The 22,044-nt window shown below is 47.9% G+C and overlaps 1 protein-coding gene across 4 annotated transcripts in view; it reads left to right on the top strand.

Annotated features, from left to right (window-relative positions):
* The window catches only part of CLOCK (clock circadian regulator), a 1,757,788-nt gene that overhangs the window by 1,636,733 nt on the left and 99,011 nt on the right, over window positions 1-22,044 (top strand). The window lies entirely within an intron of this gene.

A 22,044-nucleotide genomic window follows, 5' to 3' on the forward strand; every position in this document is an offset into this window, starting at 1 on the left:
TTTGGAGGGGTTGCACAATGTTCCCATTGATTATAATTTAAAACATTTCTAGGTTGTGCAGATTTATGTAGATAATGGTTACCATAGTGGTTGTAGCAGAACATCTCATCATAATTAGACGAACCCTGCAAATAATCATGTTCTGTAAATTTAGAAGACATCACTAGGTCAGACATCATATCATTAATACTTTCAAAGTCCCAATCATCAGCAAATGAGCTTGGTTTTACAAAGTCACTCAATGAGATCTTAATTTGATGTGGATACTTCAGGATTTCAACCGGACCATAGATTTCATAATCAGTATTGTCCCATGCTACCCCGCCGGGTATAGGATTGGCTGTGAAGTTGACTGAAGAAAGTTCTCTTTTCTCGACGTGTGAAGATGTGTGTGGTTTGAGGACCAAGTTGATTTTCTGGCTTGCTGTGTCCATTTTAGCATATCTTCCCTCAATGAAATGTCCCAAACATAGTACCATGATGAGCCAAAGTATGAGGATAAATGCACCAAAGGCCACCCAAAATTCAATCCATGGAGAAATCAGGTAGGTTTCTTTCAGCTGTTTAAAAAGTTCCTTAGCTTTATCTTTAAAAGTTTTTGTTGATGGCTGTTTCTTAGATTCCCTAAGATCTTCAGAGGAATCATCGAAGTTGATGAAGTAGCCGGATGCTGTTCTGTCAATTGTTCCAATTGCTTCTGGATTACTTTTTGTTCTTGTTTCATCAGCATAGTCATATGTTACTTCATTGTAGGTTGGTGTGTCTCGACTAAATGTTTTTATTTGGGTTTTTAGAGGTTTAAGTTCCATTGCTTTGTTGCATAGTCCTTGTTGTTGTTCTGTAGGCATTTCGAATGTGATTAGCCTCTTAGTTTGAACCTCTGTATTTGTAGCAAACCTTGGTGTTCTACTACTTATTGGGAGTCCACTTGGCCTACTGTTTGTTATCGGCCACATGATTGTGGTTTTACCAGGTCGATTGATACAACTCTGTTCTCCTTTTTACCAGCAAGGGGCGGTAGTACTACTGATCTTGTCCCGTTGATAGACAAGACAGGAACTGCTTTTCTGTAAGAAGGCCCAAATTCCTTCTTTACCGCGATCTTTTCTCTGACTAGATCCCCGACTTTTGGAATCCAGACAGGCCTTGCTGGGACAGGTGGTTTTTCTTCAGTGGTTGTTGGCTGTTGTTTCAACTTTATGTTGCTCAGGTCTTTCCTTGTTTCCTTTAAGTCCTGCAAAATAGCCAAACGATCTTTGATATCAAAGCTTTTTTCTTTTACCACTGAAGTCTGACTATCAAGATCTAAGATCATCATCATCCTAGTGCCGAACAATAGTTCGTACGGACTGAATCCCATCATAGAATTTCTTGGCAGGTTATTTAGACTACGTTGGACACTTATTAGATGTTTGACCCACCCAGCTCCCGAACCTAATACCTTTGCTGTTATAGATTGCTTTATGCCTTGGTTTTTTCTTTACACCATCCCGTATCCCTCAGGAAGGAAGTGAGAAGAGTCCCGCTATGCAATGCTCATTTGGCCATGCTTCCCCATAAGCTCGAGGGCTAAAAAGGGAAATATTGGTCAAAACGTAGCATGCTCCTAGCGTATATGCCATTCTAGACTTGCAAATCTTTTTATAACAGTCCAGGCGTCAGCCGAGTGCTGGGGTCTACATTATAAGTGAAAAGTAGTCTATTTATGTTAATATGACGCTTTTTTCATGCTGGTTTTATTGATTATTGTCAAGCCCTTTTGGAGTGATACGCCATGGTAATACACCGTTTCTCTCGCCACTGCGATCTCTGTTGCAGTCTGGGCAGTTTTTTACAAAAATGTGGTGGTGCAGGCTCATGCCTGGCCACCAGTACACTGATTGTAACTCTTCCAGAGAATCCTTAAGCTTGAGGTGTCTAAGACCCTCACCCATATGTGCGTCTGCTATTAACAAGCCTCTCCTGTCCGTGTTTGGAATTGCTCTATCCCCCACTCCAGGGATTCGAGCAAAAGGAACGGAGTTTGCATCGATTATGTATGTATAATTGAGTGGATAGTTGATCGGTAGCGCTGAGCAGTCGCCTTTTGATGATGTTTTCACCGCCAGCACTGTTTCACCGTCAATGTTTTTTACTGCACGCTTTTTTCTAGCTACGGAAGCCGATTCAGTTGCTACCGCTGTGGCTGTCTCAGCCAATGAATTCCCTGCAACGTGAACGCCATCACGCTGATGACTCAGTGAGTGTATCACGTGAGTCTTTGGTAGTTCTTTCTGTAAAAGAACTATTTGTTTCCAAAGCATTTTTTGCATTATTGTTGCACCTGTGTCATCTTTGTAACCGTTTTGAATCCATTTCTGCAAATCGTTGTTGTATGATTTGACGCAGTAATAGGAATCGGACACTATAAGTGTCGGGAATTCGCGATCCGCATTATCTAGCGCCATTTTTAAAGCTATTATTTCAGTCTGTTGTTCTGAATTATTCTCTACTGAGTGTGTTTTCGTTAATAGAGGTCTTAGTTTACCTCCGCGCCACACTTCTTTTTTAATCTCACATGTGGGGTTGTATGCTTGGTCCCCCCAAACTGAGGGTTGGGCATGTCCGTCTGTATAGATTACACAGGCGTACTGTCGTAAGGGCAGAATGTCGATTGGCAGAGGGTATGTTCTTTCATATTCTAGATAACTTAATTCCTTTAATTCTGGATCAAAGTAGTATTTTACTTTGTCCGTTGTAATAGAATTCACCCATTGTATCCATTCTGGATTCAATGCTGTTGTTGGTAAATTACATGGGGTTGTTAATGCCTCAAAGGCTGATTCTGCTGTTCTGACTGTGATACGTCTACCGTCAGCTTTGTCTTTTTCTCTAGCTATTGCCGTTTGAACTGCATGAACAATATTTTCTTTAATACTGAACTTCTTTTCAGCTTCTGTGTACAAGTGTGATTTGTATGCAATTGGTACCTTTTCTCCCTCATTAGAGGTCAGGTATGTGAATCCGCATCTTCCTGGGATGACTCGAATCACAAGGTTGCGTGTGTTATCACGTGTTTGTAATTTTGTTTTAATTAACATGTCTATTTGTAAGGATCTCAGAATTTCTGTGTGTTTTTGAGTCCAATTGATTCTTTTAAAATCTGGTTTTATTAGATCATAAAGGGGTTTGACCCTTTCTGCGTAATTTACAATGTATGTTCTTCCAAAATTCAGGAAGCCTAGAATTGATTGTAAGTTTTTCAGTGTTCTAGGTGCTTGGATCACAGCACATTTCTCTAGGAAATTGTCAGCCAGGCTTTTGCCTTCACTTGATAATTCATATCCTAAAAACAGGACTGTTAGATGGGCAATTCTTGACTTTTTAAAGTTGAATTTGTAACCCTCTGCTGCGAACCCAAGTATTATGGTGTTCACTCTCTTCAAGTGAGTATCCAAGTCATCATCTGTTAGATAGATGTCGTCGACATAAGATAATGCCTCGTCATCATAGGTTTGTAGTAACTCTGTTACTCTCGCTGAGAATAATCCTGGGCTGTTCTTGAACCCCTGGGGTAACCAACAGAAATTTTTTTGAGCGCCATTTATTGAGAACGCGGTCAAATATCTGCTCTCTGGTGCTATATTCTGACAAAAGAATCCATTAGAGATGTCTAATGTTGTTTTGTATTTTTTGCGCACTATGTTGTTCATTAGTGCAGCACTATGCGAGTTTTGCACTGCAAAAGTTTTGCAACATGAGTTAAGGTGTCTGTAGTCCAAAACAAGACGATATGAATTGTCTGGTTTGGAGACAGGAAACAAAGGGTTGTTCATTTGTGAGGTGCAAGTTTCAATCACCCCCTGGTATTCAAGTTGATCTAGGATCTCTTTTACCTGTTTTTTTAGCTTCTTGCTTAATTGGATACTGCCTCTGTGCAGTAGGTTGTGATTTTAACTGGATTTTGTGAGGAGGAGAGTCCTCATCCCATCCTACTTGATTATTATATAAAGCAGGAGCTTGAGCTACTGCCCACTTTCTTGCAAGTGTATATTTTTTATGAATTGGAATATGATTTGAGAAGGCAGGCATAATTATTTCTTCGCTATGTGGGCACTCCCTGACAAACTCGGGTGGCCAGTCTTTTTCAGCTAGAAGGATGTCATAGCCCTTGGAGAGATTATCCCAAAATAAACCCCTTATTTTTCTAGTCTTATCCCCCTCTATACGTAACGTTATTTCATATATTTTGTGAGGTTTGCTAACTCTGGTATCTGCAGTTTCCACCTGAATGTATTCATTCGTGTCCACTGTCTCCAGATGATTCATAAGGACTTTGCGAGCTATGCTCACTTCTGCTGCGCTGTCTAGCATTGTCTGAGCCCATTCTCCGTTTTTCAGTTGTGTCCTCAGTATTCTCAGCATTGTTGATTACTTTAATACTGGCTACCTTCTTTTTTGGAAATTGTAATTTTTTATTCAGATGAGCAGGTTCCTTGTCTTTTGACTTGACGTGCTCTTCCCTGTGTTCTGATCGTCCTCTTCTCTCCGATTTCTGCGAGGAAGTCTGAAAAGATTTAGAGGGACGTGTATCAATTTCTTGATATCTATCAGGTTTTTTTATATTATCCCTATTTCTAAGGTTGTATTTTTTCCCAGAGGGCTCACTTTGGGGAGACCTGCGTCCTTGGTTCGGAGATCTTTCTCTCCGCCGAGGAGACCTTCCTCTGGATTGGAATCTTTTTTCTTTAGGATTGGATTGTTTTTTTCCATCCCAGCTCTTTTTTTGTGTTGTTAAATTATTTTTAATAAATACTTTTTCAGGACTTTCAATTAGTTGGGGTTTTACCGGTATTCCACCTAAACTATCTCTACCTAGTTCCTCATAGGATTTTTCTATAATTCTGGCAATTTCAGCTGGTTGGTCTGCTATATTTGTCTCTTTTAACCTCTGGCGGATCGCCACATTCGCTGCTTCTCCCTTTATGTTAGCTAGTAATATTGCCGAGACCTGCTTGAAGTCTTTCAGTAATTTCATACCAAGAGTTAAAGCGGGTTCTGGACCGTATTCATCTTGAATTTGTTTTAGCACATCTGGTATTACTGACATGGATGGAACACCATGTGTTTTTGTGTAAATGGAAGCAAAGACTGTACCCCAAGTGTCACAGTCCTCCACGTGTGGTGCGATTCCCATTGGAAGACAGATAGTCAGAATCCTGTGTTTCTCAAGAGGAGTGGTGTCTGGAAATGCCGCCTCTATTTGAGTGATTTTTTGTGCTAACCAGAATGGAATTTGTTCCCGTTTAGCTGGTACTTTACCTAGGCAGGACTGTATGTTCTATGGTGTAATTTTATTTGTGTTCCTCTGATGAGGGGTCAGCTGTGGAATTTTAATTGCTGGTTGGACTGTTGAAGTCCGCATTACATATTGGACTAATTGTCTATGTATTTTGATTAATTGTTTTAGCTGTATTAAAAGTTCTGGTGCAGGCATTTCTTCAATGTCTGGATGTGGTGTGTATCCGGCTAGGACCGGCCACGTTGCTCCTGGTCTACCTAGTGGACCGAGCCTGGTGATGTGATTATTATGTTTTAGGGCGCCATTAAACAAGAGCAGGTGCTCTTGGAATTTGAGTGGTACTTCCACCTCTTCGAAAGGAATGTACTCATTAGGAGGTTCCTCTGTTTTGTAGTAATGGAAGTCCTTTGTTACAGCGTTTGCTGTTGGAAAGTTTATCCATGAATAGAATACCTCTGTCTGCCGATATTCATGTGCCTCAATTACGAATATGACTGTACCACCTCTCGATGTCAGTCCATTTTCTATAAGTTTTAAAGTTATAGATTTTCTTATGTTGACCGGGATGAGTATTATATCCGGGTCATTATCCTGCATAGTAGTATCAGCTGCTAAGAGTTCAGCCGCTATTCTAGCTGTCTCTCTTTCTTCATCACTGTCTACCATTTTACCGACAGGATAGTTATTCCGTTTGTTTGCAGATCAGGTTTCTTATGAAAACAAAGATTAGATGCACAATATTTTGGAACAGTGTATCCTTCAACGTTGAATATACCAAGAACCATACATAGGAGTCTCCTCCTGCGAGGTTTGGCGGATATGACCTTTCACCCACTCCAGACGTCTTTGGAGTATTATGGGAAAAAAAGGGTTCTGAGTGAAAAAGCACGACTGAGTTACTCTAATGTCTTGCGTTAGTTTTATCGCCTATCCAAACGTTGGGCGCCATGTAGTGTAGTTCCTATTATCCCAATAGGCTCTGCGCATTGGAATAATACCTTCAATAGTATAGACCTAGAGCAGAGGTTAACTAGGTCTTCTACTGACGATATTAGACTTAAAGTTTTGTGTTTGCCAGCTAGCTCAGAGTTCACTAGAAACTTTCTCGAATAGGCAAGGAGGAGTTTAACCTCCCTGGATAGACAAGAAGGGATTTAGTTTCTGACAACCATAGAACATGACAACTTTGCTCTCCCCTAATCAAGAGTGTATCTCTAGAGTCGTGTGAAAACAAAAGACAATTTATTTTACTCAGTCAGTTCAGTGCATTCTTAGTTTCACCAGATTGTAGAGAAAAGGAAGAGACAGGCGTGTTCAATAAAAGATGTTATTTATTGATCAGTCTCTTTTCTCGTACAAGAGAAATGAATCGATATTATTGCAATACTTATGGTTAAGTAGAGTGCATACAATAAAAGCAGAATTATGAAATAATACTGTAAAAGCATTGATATGGTTTCTAAGCCATATGCTATTTAAAATGGATAAAATAGATACATACATATATACATTGACTAATCGTACTCAACTGGTGCTTCTAACCACGCCTACCCCGGTGTACCTGACCTAAGCCTAATACGTGGGCGGGAGTAGATAAGTAGCAGTTTAAGTTAAGTTTGTTTTGCCAAGGGACTGACTCAAGAATTCTCTGCAAGGGGTTATTCAGTTCTGTACCTGAGATCTAGAATGGTTGAGGGCTGGTATCTCTTGTCTTGGGTCTTGATATTCCAGCTGCCCGCAAGGGCTGCTTGGAAGCGCCGGAGCTGGATTTCTCGGCAGGAGAAAGGCAGCGTCTCTCTCTCAGCGCGTCAGGAAGGCGGGGCAGCGCCTGTGGGCTCCGCTCTCTGCTGGGCTCCTCGGCAAGTCTCGCTGCTCCGATCTCGTCACCACCGCGTGTGTTTGCTTAAGGCAATGTCGGTAATATTTATACCTGAAAGGTGCCGAGATTGACATAAGGATGGACATATATACGTCAATAAGGATGTCATACGACCTGGTCGTTAGCACATTCTTTACTGAAGTTCTCGGTGAAATCAAAACAATGGCCGTAGGGTTTTTCCCAGGTTGTCATAGGTTTGATTTGTTTTGAGAACTCTGTATGCCTTATCAGGGGCTGGAGGAATAGTGCTTGCGTAATTAGATGGCATGCGTTATGACCTAATCAGATAACACGTTTCTGTGCCGTGGTGTGGCTTAATCAGATAACGGTTTTTGCACCGTGGGGTGGCTGCTAGTTAATTATTAACCAGACCAGGGTCAGAAGTAGGGGGATCGATACAGAACCTATAGGAATACATCACAGCTCCAGTAGAGATGGTGACGACCCCGGCACCTACGCCGGACACACATACACGGTAAAAATACAAAAGCTCCGAAGCCCACAGTATAGGCACATATCCTTGCGCCAGGCGTAGATGTAGACACCGGGGGGGTGGGGTGGGGGGGGGAGGAAAGCACCCCGGGATCCTGTAGAGGAACATGTACGGACCTTGACGAATGGCAGTGGGGAACGTGGCGAAAAAGTAAAAGCAGTGGGCGGAGGGCCCCATATGTTGACTACAGCAGGCAGCCCAGCCAAGAGAGTAAAATGTAACAGAGTAACGCCGCCCGACCCCCGGGATGTGGGCTGAATGGCTGTGTACGAGACAACTGGAATGTGATAGGAGAACAACGACTCTGCACTACGAGATCCTGAGTCCAGCAAAGTACACTGTAAATAACTCTGCAATAAAAATTGTTTAACAAAAAAAAAAAAGACTGATATTGTCCCCTCGTGACCGTTACGTGATTCCTTCAGGGCAAGGTTTGGACACCTGCACATTAGTTAAATTTCTACTGAGTGTCAAAAATGTTTGTAACTTCTCCACATTGGATTGAGAGAAATTGTGCAAATCTACTATGATGATTTTACATCAGTTTTGGCTTTTCAACTCTACGTTTTCGAGCAAGAGCCATGACATTTGAAAGAAAAATTGCCTTTTAAGTTTTGCTTTGCTTCTTGCTGTTTGCATGAATAGCTAGTTGAACTTTGGGATACCAACGTACTGCGTTTTTACTTTTGATACCAATTAACATACCAGGGGAAAGTGTATTTAATTGTTTTGCAGGCCAGAGGCACGCATGTGATGGGTTGCCATTGACTGCTCTCTGCCCTCCTAAAGAGACACTTGCCCCGTATTCTATGGAGACCTCCAACAGAGCATATCGTCTTCATGGCAAAAGGTCTATAGGAGAAGACACCGGCAGTCATTCAACAAATGACAGCAACACAAACACGGTGGCATGAATCACAGTACAGTTAACGCCACAACATTTACCAAACCGATTGTGCATTCCTCGTTGTCAAGGCAGATCCTGTAATCCATTAGTGCAGCATGTGCGCTATCGTGACGAAAACAGCTCTCAGGCACGGCACCTCGCTTGTATGAAGAGGGACTTTTACTAAATAATCATTCTGTAATTATTCCTTTCAAAGCATGTCTAAACCACTCTAGGAGTGCAAGTCTCGTAAACTCTCACATTGCAGGCACGTTAAACTATGAGTTTGCAGCGGCTCTTACTTTTTAGTAAGCATTGCTTTGTTTTAAATTTGAATGTTCTGATTTCCAAGAAGTTCAGCGACCCACCGCACAGCCTGGTTTAACGTCTCCCAATTATGTTCTGTGTTATGGCCATAAATGCATTCGTCTGGTAAATGCCGAATATAATCAGCCTCTTAAAATACCTACATTAAAATATGTGTGAGGAATGGTTTCACGTATTTCTGACATATGTAGCTTGCCAAGTACTGAATACAAATGTGTGCAGCAAACAAACATGGAATGGGCAAGTACGAACAATAATACTATTACACATGTCTGTAGAGAGCCACCCGCATGGGCATCCGCAGGAATGTTTCCAGGGGGGGGCAACATTTTAACTTCATCACCATCCTGAGCACAAGTATTAAATACATTAAAAAAAATCTAATAAGACAAAGAGCTTAAATAAACAAAGAAATCCATAGGGGGAAGAGAAAAATCTTGTGAGATGCCACATAAGACAACCTGCCAAGTAATAAAACAGAGGGAAAAACTAAAAATGACCGGAAAAACCCAAAAACATTCTAAATCAGGTTGATGCGGTTCTAGAGCATGGGTACTCACAAACTTTCTCTCAGGGGTCACATTTACAGTGTGGTTTGTGGCCGAGGGCCGCACTGGTGGGGGCGGGGTCAGTGAGGGAGGGGGGTGGGGCTAGAGCATCAAAAAAACTATGACCATGAGGTTGAACACAGGTCCCTGCAGTGGACGCCTTCGTCTGCTGAGCCACCAGACCCGGCATACACACAATTTTCTTTCTCTCTCTCACTCTGTCTGTCTCTCTGTCTCCCTCCCTCTCTCTATGTCTCCTTCCATCTCTCTCTATGTCTCCTTCCGTCTCTCTCTGTCTTCCTCCCTCTCTCTATCTCTCTCTTTCCCTCCCTCTCCCTCTCTCTGTCTCCCTCTGTCTCACTCACTCTGTCTATCTCTCTCACCCTCCCTCACCCTCCCTCTCTCTCCCTCTCTCTCCCTCTCTCTCCCTCTCTCTCTCTCCCTCTCCCTCTCTCTCCATCCCTCTCTCTATCTCCCTCACTCTCTCTCCCTCTCCCTCCCTCCGTCTCTCTCCTTCCCTCCCTCTTTCTCCCTCCCTCCCTCTCCTTCCCTCCCTCTCTATCCCTCCCTCTCTACCCCTCCCTTTCCATCCCTCTCTATCCATCCCTTTCTCTCCCTCCCTCTCTCTCCCTCCCTCTGTCTGTCTCCCTCCCTCTGTCTGTCTCCCTCCCTCTGTCTGTCTCCCTCCCTCTGTCTGTCTGTCGACCTTCCTCTGTCTGTTGCCCTCCCTCTGTCTGTCGCCCTCCCTCTGTCTGTCTGTCTCCCTCCCTCTGTCTCCCTCCCTCTGGCTCCCTCCTTCTCTCTGTCTCACAGTCTCACTCCCTGTGTCTCAAACCCTTTGTCTCCCGCACTCTGTCTGTCACCCTCTGTCTGTCGCCCTCTGTCTGTCTGTCGCCCTCTGTCTGTCTGTCGCCCTCTGTCTGTCTGTCGCCCTGTCTTTCTTTCTCCTTCTGTCTGTCTCCCTCTGTCTGTCTCCCTCCCTCTGTCTCCCTCTCTCTGTCTCCCTGTCTCCCTCCCTCTGTCTCCCTCCCTCTGTCTCCCTCCCTCTGTCTCCCTCCCTCTGTCTCTCTGTATCACTCCATTTGTCTCCCTCCCTTTGTCTCCCTCCCTCTGTCACCCTCCATCTGTCTCCCTCCCTCTTTTTCCCTCCCTCTGTATACCTCCCTCTGTCTCCCTCTGTCTGTCGCCCTCTGTCTGTCTCCCTCTGTCTGTCGCCCTCTGTCTGTCGCCCTCTGTCTCCCTTCCTCTGTCTGTGGCCCTCTGTCTGTGGCCCTCTGTCTGTGGCCCTCTGTCTGTGTCCCTCCCTCTGCCTCCCTTCCTCTGCCTCCCTCCCCCTGCTTCCCTCTATCTCCCTCCCTCTATCACCCTCCCTCTCCCTCCCTCCCTCTGTCTCCCTCCATCTGTCTCCCTCCCTCTGTCTCCCTCCCTCTGTCTCCCTCCCTCTCTGTCTCCCTATCTCTCTGTCTCCCTCCCTCTCTGTCTCCCTCTCTCTATTTCTCCCTCTGCCTCCCTCTGTATTCCTCTCTCTCTGTTTCCCTCTCTCTCTGTCTCCCTCCCTCTGTCTGTCTCCCTCCCTCTGTTTGTCTCCCTTTATCTGTCTCCCTGTCTGTCTCCCTCCCTCTCTCTCCCTCTGTCCCCCGCCCTAGCTGTCCCCTGCCCTATCTGTCTCCCTCCGTCTCCCTCTGTCTCCCGCCTTCTGTCTCCCTCCCTCTGTCTCCCTCCCTCTGTCTCCCTCCCTCTGTCTCCCTCCCTCTGTCTCCCTCCCTCTGTCTCCCTCCCTCTGTCTCCCTCCCTCTGTCTCCCTCTGCCTCCCTCCCTCTGCCTCCCTCCCTCTGCCTCCCTCTGCCTCCCTCCCTCTCCCTCCCTCCTTCTGCCTCCCTCCCTCTGTCTCCCTCCCTCTGTCTCTCTCCCTTGTGTGTCCCTCCCTCCCTGTCTCCCTCCCTCTGTCTCCCTCCCTCTGTCTTCCTCGCTCTGTCTTCCTCGCTCTGTGTTTCCCTCTCTCTCTGTCTCCCTCCCTCTGTCTGTCTCCCTCCCTCTGTCTGTCTCCCTCCCTCTGTCTGTCTCCCTCCCTCTGTCTGTCTCCCTCCCTCTGTCTGTCTCCCTCCCTCTGTCTGTCTCTCTCCCGGTCTGTCTCCCTCCCTCTATCGCCCCCCTCCCTCTGTCTGTTGCCCTCTGTCTCTCTCCCCCTGTCCCCAGCCCTATCTGTCTCCCGCCCTATCTGTCTCCCTCTCTCTCTGTCTCCCTCTGTCAGCCTCTGTCTCCCTCCCTCAGTCTCCCTCCCTCAGTCTCCCTCCCTCAGTCTCCGTCCCTCAGTCTCCGTCCCTCAGTCTCCCTCCCTCAGTCTCCCTCCCTCTCTGTCTCCCTCCCTCTCTGTCTCCCTCCCTCTCTGTCTCCCTCCCTCTCTGTCTCCCTCCCTCTCTGTCTCCCTCTCTCTCGGTCTCCCTCTCTGAGTCTCTATCTCTCTCGGTCTCCCTCTCTCTCGGTCTCTCTACCTCGGTCTCTCTACCTCTGTCTGTCTCCCACCCTGTATCTCCCTCTATCTGTCTCCCTGTCTGTCTGTCTCCCTCTCTATGTCGCCCCCTTCCCTCTGTTGCCCCCTTCCCTCTGTCTGTCTCCTTCTGTCTGTCGCCCTCTGTCTCCCTCCGTCTCCGTGCCTCATTGTGCTTATCTATAATAATGTCCCCCCCTCGCCTCTTTCATTATCTTCTCTCGTCAATCATTTCTCACTATTTCCTCTCCCCCTCTCCGTTTGTCTCTACTCCCCACTCCGTCTCTTATTTTTCCTTTTGGCTCTGTCTCTCTCTTTTATCTCTCCTCTGCTCTTACGTCTCCCTTAGCCTCAACATGGAGGGTTAGTTACATTTTTCCACTACAACATTGTCAAAATCGAATTTTCATTTTTTTTCATTTTAAGCCATATTGTTCTTTAAATGTAGTTATTTCAGTTCCCTAGTGTTTTTTCCGGAGTATTTCCACTTTTAGCTGTATATAGCACTCTCCCCATTGCACAAATTCATGAGAATGAAACTTTCAATTTCAATCCGGTCTGTCACTTCACAATTTTTAAACTAAGAATGTTGGCTCTAACCCCGCTCCCCAAACGAAGCCCAAACGACACCCCCACCCATGCCCCTGAGCTTTTTATCTGATCGTTGTGGCCTGCTGTGAGGGACTAAAGCTCACGGCCCCTGCTAATTGTGCTGCTCGAAAGCATCAGCAGCTCCCCAAGAACTCAACGTCATCTCCTGAGGCCTGGGATGTGGGGGAGATGCTCCATGCTGTGTCTCCTCTGCCGGCCCATTGTCATACTGCCCATGACAATGGAACGGCTGCCTCTGTGACCTGCTGGGACTCACACTCGGGCTGTACTGTAGCAGCCTTTCAGGTGTCGCCCCAGCAGGAAAGTCGGCCCAGGTATGTGGGCCCATCCTCTAGAACCGGGCCTGGATCCAGGGGGGGGAAAGCGCCCCCTCTTGCCCCCCCCTGCGGACGCCCATGGCCACCCGGGCTCTGCCCTACTTTGTTGCACCTTACATGCATCCACACACCCCATCCACACGTCTCCTCTGAGAAAAGGGAGCGTGTTCAGCAGGCGGAGTGCGAGGCGGCTGACTCCCTGACGGTGAGTGTAGCGCCAGAGATCCAAAGCCCCCAGCTGTGGCGCCTCGCAGTATCGCAGAACCCATAGCTGCCAAGGTTTCAGATTGCTATGTGTGACATTTTCATAATTTCACGGTAATAATGAGTGACATTTCAACGAGTATGAGTGACACTTTCTACTGAGCAAAATCAAGCAATGAGGATGAAAGAAACCTATAAATATCGGAAATGACATCCATTTGAACAATAAGAAATTCTAAGGAGATCTTAAAACAGCTGCAAAGCTCTAGAAATGGAAGGGAACTAACCTAGTGAATTTTTTTTTTTTTTTTGAAAACCTTTATTGATTTAAGCAGAGCAGTACAAGCGCAGGCCTACAACCACTGGGGCCAGCCGCAAAATCAGGAGATCAAAGATAAAGCAGTTTAGTCATGTATGGCAAAGAGTAAGTACAGTATAGCCGCAGGATGTGGTCGTAACACAGGAAGCGCAAGGATAAAAAAGGTTTCACTTTTATGATATTAAGAGGAGGCAGCGGCTATATCCACCAAGGCGCCATGAAACACAATCAGAGAAAAGGAGACGGGAGGGGTATATCCCCCCTTGCAATCGAAAAGCAATAATAAGGAACGGGGCCAAATATACCCTACACCCACCAAAGGTGGGCCAGAATTAAAAGACAAACCACAGTAAGCAACTTAGCAAGACGTCGTATAGAAAGCCCACCCGCCCCAGACAATAAGAAAGACAAGTGCAGACACCGGATAAATAAAGGAAAGAAAGAAAAAGGAGACATAGCCAACCCCCTTGAAAGGGGAGAAAAAGGGACCATAGAACAAAACAAATTAAAATAACAAACCCCCCCCATCACCCGCCACCCTACATCACCGTAATGGCTATGGCCTACCCCACTAACAGCGTGTCTGTCGCCCCAGAGTCACCCGAAAGAAGGAAGGAAAAGAAGAAGAAGAGAGAAATAAAGAAAGGGAGAAAAAGAAAGAATGAGGAGAGGAGCCGGCGATGGAAACACCCGGTCCCCCCCATCCCCGCAACAGAAAGCATACAGATCGAGGCCAAAAAATACAGAGAAAAGCCAACGCACAGGGTGCAATCAAAAATAGTCCACAAGACGAGTCCAGGATATGCCATTAACTAAGAGAAAGTCCGCCAGGATCTAGGCAAGGTCACCCCTGGCCACTTCTGTGAATAGTAAAACTGCCGAACATCCGTGCAGTCAGGAGACAGTACGATAAAAGAGTCCATACCAGTCAGGGAAGGCAGGCGGCATCTTCGCACAACACCGTCCCAACCACCAAGAAGTAGCCAACGATTCATGGCGGCAGCCAGAATGCAAAAGTACGCCAATCACCAACGCGGCCAGTTCCAAAATCAGATCTGTCCAGCACAGAGTGGAGAACACAAGATGTGGGAAACAATGCCGCACCAGCGCCAGGTCAATGTGTGCCCTCAAAATCGTAGACTCAGCCGGGGACCCCGGCTCAGCAACCGGAGGAGAATCAACGGGACCAACTCGGGAAGAAGGCACAACGGCACAAAATGGCGGATAGACAATAGCAGCGACCCGTAACTCCAAGTCCCGGGACTTCCAGAGCAGATCGGTCCGCAGAGTATCCAGCGCTAGCAGAACATGACCTCGTGTAAGCGCCGCCCCGAGCAACCGAGGTCCGGGGGTCCCAAATGCAACAGTATCACCGTCTCCGGGAGGGACACACTCCAAGGGGCCATCCGCCATCTTAAGCACATCGTTCGCCGCCACCATCTCCTCCACCTCCGAGTCCATCATGACCGCCAGAGGCAACAGGACCCACAGTCGATCAGCGGCGGTCGGCGCCCGGCGAAGAAAGGAGAGTCACCAGAAGGCCGGGTGTGCTCCCAGCAGCTTTCCGGGAGCCAGGCACCGGTTCCCGGACGGGACTAGTAACAGGAGTGGGCGTCCCACCCAAGGGGAACCGGACAATACGGCCTCTCTCCGGGTCATCAAATGCACGGGCATACGGGGCGACCCACTATTGGGAGTGGGTCCGCTCCACCTCTCCCGGCTCACGGCTCTCAGGCTCCCACCAACAGGCTTCTCATCCGGACCAGGGCCACCAACACTCCGGATACCGCCGGGCGGACGCTGCACTCGAGGCCCCGGCGTCAGGGCCGGGAAGGCCACCAAGCAAACAAGGGCAGATCGCAGGAGCCACTGAACGTCGGAGCCCCAAAATCAGACGGTAAGTGAGTGATTTTCTCCAGCAGTAGAAATCTAAAAGCCTCGAACAGGATCATCGATAGGATAGGTAAGCGGGGAGGAAGGGACTTCAGAGCGAAGCGTTCATGCGACTGTTCCGATAGCCATCTTGGCTCCTCCCCCAACCTAGTGCACTTTTAATCTGACTGGACAGTGGCCACAAACACTCTGCATTGGGCAATGCTCAGGTGAGTAAGGCTGAGTCCCACATAGGTTACAGCCTGGTTGCTGTTGTGTGTTAAATAGTATGTCCCTTCATGAGAAAATGCAAAGTTATGGCAGACGCTGACAGACCAAAAGAGAAATGGTTAAAGTTTCACACAGGCAACAGTAGGGGTGTGGAGTTTCATATATTTTTGTTATTAATCCACCATACGTTTTGGTATGAGGAGCACTTCTTTATCAGTCCCCTAGATGAGGACTCCATAATCCTAAACACAAAATCCTGGAGCAAATATTAAAGCCAGAAAAAGTTATGTGTTAAGTGTCTAGAGACTAATGGCAATTCAGAATTGACATTCCCCATTTGTAACGTTGAAGTTAAGTCCTAAGCACAAAGAAAGCTATATATATGTACTGTAGCACATACATAGGTAAGAGCTGTCAGCCAGACCGTCAATCACAGAGAGAAAATAAAAGAGCTGCACTCGTCGAGAGAAAAATTAGTTTAGGTACATTCAGGTCTATGGACTGTTGCTGGCTACAGCTGTTGCCTAGGCCAAAATATACTGGGTACTGTTTTAGATAGTTTCTTGCACACGTATTTAAGAAGTACTTTTCAAATCAAATTGTGTTGCTAAACGACACTAATGCATGTTACGAATTTCAGTGCAAAAGTGCTTCAAGACTGTAAATGGAAAAGCAGACGAGCTAATATAATACATTTCTTGTTTTCAATTAATTTAGGAAACAGTCTCTGTACGGGATTTCTATTCTGGAAAAAACACCAACCTTTCCCTCACAAACCTCGAAGTACGACATATCAGTACGTACGTCACAATATCAACTAAGAAAAGTTCTCTTACCATAATGAGATCAAGTGCCGAGACACCTTCAGGGGTAGAAGGTTAGTAGCCGAGGTCCCTGAACGGTTAACACGCTTAACCAATATCTGCCCTTGCTCTTTTGGCACAGCGCTCCATAATTAAAGGCAGCTACTCTGATCTGCAAGGCCTGCTGCAGGCAGGCTCAGGCCTTGAGTCACCGCGGGTCGTGGTGAATGCGAGTTTGCCACCCGGTCCGCCTCCAGCAATAGAGCCATCCAGGCCGATCAGCTGTCCTGACTCCCAGGCCTGCCAAGTGTCACGCATCAGACGTGACACTAACGCATTTCAGTGCGGTGCTCCCGCATCCCCGCACTGAAATGCATTGTCACGCATTTTGTCACTGACCACATGGCTGCCCACAAGGCAGGTGCTAGAGCGCGCCGGCTCTGACAGCCGTGTGTGCTCACTGGTCGCAGCAGACCACTCAATGCCAGCAGCAGCACCAGCTCAATAGTTAAAGATGTTCTCTGCCTCTCTCCGACTCAGTGGTTGTTACAATGTTACTAGCAATCTGTTTGGCTGCTCCGGAAATCCGGCCTCACGTCCTCTTGGAACAGGAAGTGAGGTCGGTGACCAGAAGCACAGACCTAGCAGCAGCGCACTTGACTCAGACAGTCTCAGAAGTAAGACTGTTTAAGGGACGCCGGGCGCCGACCGGACGACACAGCTGCAACTCTTCTAGTCGAGTCCCCGGGCTGGCCCTACTGCTTCTGGTCACCGACCTCACTTCCTGTTCCAAGAGGACGTGAGGCCGGATTTCCGGAGCAGCCAAACAGATTGCTAGTAACATTGTAACAACCACTGAGTCGGAGAGAGGCAGAGCACATCTTTAACTATTGAGCTGCTGCTGCTGCTGGCATTGAGTGGTCTGCTGCGACCGGTGAGCACACACGGCTGTCAGCGCCGGCCCCCAGCACCTTGATTAGTAAGTTGCAGCGCATACAGAATATGGCAGCTAAGCTGGCTCTTTCTCGGATGCGCTCGGCCTCTTCTTCTTTGGCGCTAAAAGACCTTCACTGGTTACCTGTCCATCAGCATATCTGTTTTAAGGCGTCTTGCATAGTTTTTGGGGCTCTCCACGGACAGGGACCTGTTGCGCTGCAAGATCTCTTCTCACGGTATTCAGCAGTCCGACCTCTACGGTCCTCCTCTGCTTGCTTGGTGACAGTTCCTAGGATTCAGAGGATTCGGATGGGCGGACGTTCCTTTGGCTTCACTGCTGCCAAGCTTTGGAATTCTCTTCCCCTGTTTTTGAGGAGTCAGAAGGAACTCTCCTCCTTTAAAAAAGGGCTGAAGTCTTACTTTTTTCCCAGGGCAGTGTAGTTTTGTGATTGCGTGAAGTTAGGTAGAGTCAAAGCGCCAGGATACCCTTTGGGTGACAGTTCGCGCTATAAAAGTATGCGATACACACATACATACATACGGGACCAGGTAATCCTGGGATTGTCGCTCCAAACTTCTGCGGAAGCTGATCCTTCGTCAACCTGGAATCTCGCTGGACGAGATCCTTGTGTTAACTCGGTCACACGAAGTGTCAGAAATTCGGGCAGTGGAAATGGAGACTGCCCTACAGACACCCGTCGTTGCACCGCATGCGCCCAGGCACATGTCCATCAAGGAGGAGAAGGTCGAAGCGATCCAACGGCGCCCCAATACGACGCGCCAAGCACCACGAATGCAGCCAGGAGGGCAATGTGGGTACTGCTGAGACAAACACCTAGCGACAGCCGCCTGTGGGTCTATATAAAACTCTGCAAAAAAAAAAAAAGAAAGGGAAAACGTGCTCCTGTTGCGGCAAGATCAATCACTTTGCTAAAGTGTGCCGCAGTAGTCGATCAAGGCAAGCCACATCAAGGACAAGAGGCATGTCGCAACGCCTTCGCTAAGTCTCCATCGATGACTCGCCACCGACAAGCGAGGCCAAACAGCAGGAACACTGCCTGGCACTCGAGGATGACTACGAAGTGTTTGTGATGTCGTACGTCAGCAGGACCGGAAATCGCCAAAGCCGCCACCCGCGTGCTCCATTTCAGTGGAGGGGACAGCAGTCCAGGCCTCTGTCAGTGTGATGGATTCGGAGCAATATGACCGTCTATCACCACGACCCCCGCTCGCACCATCGAAGGCTCGGATCTACGCACACAGAGGGACGGATCGTCTTCCCCTCCGAGGAGTCATTCATGCCAGAATTGTCAGCGGACAGCACACTACGGAGACCAGGTTCCACATCACGGAAGGGAGGAAAGGCACGCTGCTCAGCTGCCACACAGCTGAAGACCTAGGGCTAGTCTTCTTCGCCCACCAAATCCATAACTTCCATGCCGAAGCGATTCTGAAGGAGTTCCCAGCGCTGTTCACAGGACTGGGTAAACTAAAAGGGAAAAGGTTTAAACTCCACATTGACCCCACAGTGAGACCGGTCACCCTAAGGCATAGAAGAGTGCCATTCAATCTCTGCCCGCAGGTAGAGGAGAAGCTGAAAAAGATTGAGGACCTTGACGTGATCAAGAAAGTCTCCGGCCCACCCCGTGGGTGTCCCCGTTGGTCGTCGCTCCTAAACCCAAGCAGCCCAGAGCCATCCGGCTCTGTGTGGATATGCGGTTACCCAATGTGGCAGTCAAGAGGGAGCGCCACATTACGCCCACCATGGACGATAGCGTGGCTGACCTGAACGGGGCCAAGTGGTTCTCGAAACTAGATCTAAATGCGGGATACCATCAGCTGGAACTTGAACCGGAGAGTAGATACAGCACTACCTCCTCTACGCACGTAGACCTCCGGAGGTACAAGAGGCTCAGCTTTGGGGTGTCATCGGCCGGCGAAGTCTTCAAAAATGTCATCAGGGAAGCACTGTCAGGGCTGCAGGGCGTCATTAACCTCAGTGATGACATACTGGTGTTCTCGGACACCCTAGAAAAGCACCACGCTCACCTTAGGTCTACCCTGAAGAGACTAGAGGACAGCGAGCTGACTTTTCACAAGGCAAAGTGTCTGTTCTACCAAGAGTCTATCGACTTCTTTGGGTACAAGTTCACAAGAGAAGGACTACAAGAAGACCCCAAGAAAGCCGCAGCCATCTGGGGAGCCAGCACCCGAAGAACCCCACGGAGGTGAGACGTTTTCTCGGCATGGCCACATACTGTGGAAGATTTATTCCAAACCTCGCTGCCCTGTCTGAACCATTCCGTGCTCTCACACGCCGTGACCACTAGTGGGAATGGACCGTAGCCGCAAATGCTGCGTTTCACAACATCTAGGCAGCCCTGCTGGACAAGACAGTAATGGCCTACTTCCATCCAGGGAGGCGCACTGAATTGATTGTAGATGCCAGCCCAGTCTGCCTCTGAGCAGTCCTACTTCAAGAGCATAGTCTAGAAGCTTGGAAACTGGTGACATACGCCAGCAAAGCACTCACTGACACCGAAACAAGATATGCTCAAATCGAGAGGGAGGCCCTAGTGATAAAATGGGCGTGTCAACACTTTCACATGCATCTGTGTTGCCAGGAATTCATAGTAGTGACAGACCACAAGCCCCTGCTCCCGCTTTTTGCAGGTTCGTCCAGGCTAGCACCTCCAAGGATAGAGCGATGGGCGGTGCAGCTGCAGGCCTACAACTTCAAGATCATTTTCCGTCATGAGCTCACAACCCGGCAGACTATCTCTCACGCCACCCAGAGTCTACGCGGACTCAGGAATCTTCGATGGATGCATCTCAGTCCGAAGCTTTCGTGAAGATGGTCTTGCAAGGAGCGTGCCCCACCGCCATGACTCTTGAAGAAATCGGTCGCGCCACCATCGAAGACGAAACACTGTCCAGAGTAACGACGGCGTTGTGGACAAAGGGTGGACGCACTTCATGGACGGAGCCTGGACTCTCAGAGCGGAAGTTACCCACGCTCGCCAACAGATTTGGCAAGTGCGTCATGAGCTCGGTGTGAGAGAACAGGGCATCATTCTGCGAGGACACGTGATCATGTTCCCGGAAATGCTGCAGAGTCGTGTACTCTGGCTGGCGCATGTTGGGCACCAGGGAATGGCCAAGACAAAGGCCCGGTTGAGAAGCAAAGTCTGGTGCCCGGCAATGGATTCCATGGTGGAGGAAATGGTGAGACAGTGCCATGCCTGCACTATCACAGGAGGCGATCCTACGCCGGTGATCCCTGAAGAACTCAGTACCACCCCGTGGACCAAGGTCAGTCTAGATATGAGCCGGAAGAGTGGACTGTGGTAAGCGTCCAAGGGACCATGGTCACTGCTCAACGTGGCCAGCAATCGGTCACGAGGAACGTGTCTCATTTCAAAAGGATTGACAGTCAAGGTTCGGGCCAAGAAGAGACTGAAGATCCTGAAGACACTCCAAGTCTCACCCCACCTGGCTCGCCAGTGTTGCTGAGTCCTTCACCAGGGAACTCGCGAGGAGATCAGGAAGAGGCTAGCGCCGGAACCGATCGGCGCGATCAAGATGTAACAAGAGTCAACACACAGCTTGGCAGCTGGCGCAGGGGTTAGTTCCAGCTCCCGGATCCAGAGGTATGGTCTCCCGCCGAACCCTGCGCCGAACCAAAGACTGAAGGACTTTGTGTGTACTTTCCCCTGAGCATAAAGTGCCCAAGTCTTCTTCACTAAAAGAAAGGAGGGATGTAGACAGCCACCCAGGCACTCCCCTACTTTGTTGCACCTTACATGCATCCACACACCCCTCGGGCGGGCCCGACCAGAGGGGATAAATAAACGGCTAAAGACCGCTCGTGGTCTTGCAGCCAACATACAACCACGAGTGTGACGTACCTTCTTTCAGAGTGCTGCTGCGGCCTTCCTCACGTGGCCCTGCTGCGCTACAATGTCTAAAGCAATTTCCTGCCCGGTCACCTTCTAACATTGAAAAGAAGACTCTGCTTTCCAGCAAGAAAACATAGCCAGTTAGAAGCAAGCCATAAGACCATTCTCTTCATTTAGTTAAGAATGCGTGACCTTAGAAAATACTCTGCGCTGAGTTCTCACCCTTGGTGAAGTGCAAATTTTTTTCTCGAGGCAGTGGAAAAGGGGTTTTAGCCTTACACTATGCAATAAATCACCCTAGTAACATGGCGTACAGAGGGCACTGATATAAACAAAACAACAAAAAAACGTTGCATACTATAAATGTCGCAGCCAAAACACACTGTTGACCAAAAGCAATCGGCAACCGTAGGTAAACCTAAAGCGAGCAATGCACAACTGTGCATAAACAAATAAAAGTAGGCGGCAGTTAGTTTGGTAAAGTGAAAATGCGCCTTGCCACACACTAGCATTAAATTAAATACACAAGAAGTCCACAAATAACACTTACTAGTGTAAGAGGCTGTAATTGGCCAGTGCTCCTCATGAAAAACCAGAAATTATGTATCAGAGCGCTAACAAATAAGGAGCAAGGAAACAAAAAACGACGTACAAATTAACCAATTGCAGGAAGCCTGCCAGAATGCCAGATTACACTCCTTTAGAGTGATTACTGCAGGTCTTGCAGACCGCACATGTGTGCTGATGCTCGACCTAATAACCTACATCTCAGGGTCCTCTCTAGTCATCTGCAGTTGTGTCTCTGGAAATGCCTTTTGCAGAGTTCAGTAACTGTCTGGATGCCTTGTGTAGTAATCGATGCAGCTGGTGCTAAAGCCTACCTACTATTTGCTCTCTGTTTTCCTGCTCTATGTTCTTGGTTTTTGCTCAAAGGTAGTTTCTTCATGTG

The sequence above is a fragment of the Lissotriton helveticus genome, chromosome 2_2 (genome assembly GCF_964261635.1).
Source record: "Lissotriton helveticus chromosome 2_2, aLisHel1.1, whole genome shotgun sequence".
In the NCBI taxonomy this organism is placed as follows: domain Eukaryota; kingdom Metazoa; phylum Chordata; class Amphibia; order Caudata; family Salamandridae; genus Lissotriton; species Lissotriton helveticus.